Source organism: Gobius niger, assembly GCF_951799975.1.
Source record: "Gobius niger genome assembly, chromosome: 11".
Taxonomy (NCBI): Eukaryota; Metazoa; Chordata; class Actinopteri; order Gobiiformes; family Gobiidae; genus Gobius; species Gobius niger.
The window spans coordinates 462,018-463,469 of NC_136862.1; positions in this window are offsets into that span (position 1 = coordinate 462,018).

A 1,452-nucleotide genomic window follows, 5' to 3' on the forward strand; every position below is an offset into this window, starting at 1 on the left:
TTTACATTTAGTTTTGTTTCTGAATCCGATGAAAAACAAACCGAGACTCGTGTGAAACTCGGTGAATAAAGCGTTTTCTACACAAACCTCGGCCTCAGATCGACTTATTGGACAGGAAGTGACACGGCAGAGGTTTCAAAGGGTTCGCCTTCATCGATGTCACTTCCTGTCTGTGTCCCATAAGGAAGTGACATCACAAAAACATGAGGAAGTGACATCACAAAAACATAAGGAAGTGACATCACAAAAACATAAGGAAGTGACATCACAAAAACATAAGGAAGTGACATCACAAAAACATAAGGAAGTGACATCACAAAAAACATAAGGAAGTGACATCACAAAAACATGAGGAAGTGACATCACAAAAAACATAAGGAAGTGACATCACAAAAACATGAGGAAGTGACATCACAAAAAACATAAGGAAGTGACATCACAAAAACATAAGGAAGTGACATCACAAAAACATAAGGAAGTGACATCACAAAAGCATAAGGAAGTGACATCACAAAAACATAAGGAAGTGACATCACAAAAAACATAAGGAAGTGACATCACAAAAAACATAAGGAAGTGACATCACAAAAACATAAGGAAGTGACATCACAAAAACATGAGGAAGTGACATCACAAAAGCATGAGGAAGTGACATCACAAAAGCATAAGGAAGTGACATCACAAAAACATAAGGAAGTGACATCACAAAAAACATAAGGAAGTGACATCACAAAAACATAAGGAAGTGACATCACAAAAACATAAGGAAGTGACATCACAAAAGCATAAGGAAGTGACATCACAAAAACATAAGGAAGTGACATCACAAAAAACATAAGGAAGTGACATCACAAAAAACATAAGGAAGTGACATCACAAAAACATAAGGAAGTGACATCACAAAAAACATAAGGAAGTGACATCACAAAAACATAAGGAAGTGACATCACAAAAACATAAGGAAGTGACATCACAAAAACATAAGGAAGTGACATCACAAAAAACATAAGGAAGTGACATCACAAAAACATGAGGAAGTGACATCACAAAAACATAAGTGACATCACAAAAACATAAGTGACATCACAAAAAACATAAGGAAGTGACATCACAAAAACATGAGGAAGTGACATCACAAAAAACATAAGGAAGTGACATCACAAAAACATGAGGAAGTGACATCACAAAAAACATAAGTGACATCACAAAAACATGAGGAAGTGACATCACAAAAACATGAGGAAGTGACATCACAAAAAACATAAGGAAGTGACATCACAAAAACATGAGGAAGTGACATCACAAAAACATAAGGAAGTGACATCACAAAAACATAAGGAAGTGACATCACAAAAACATAAGGAAGTGACATCACAAAAACATAAGGAAGTGACATCACAAAAACATAAGGAAGTGACATCACAAATACATAACTGTAACAGAGCGAGATCA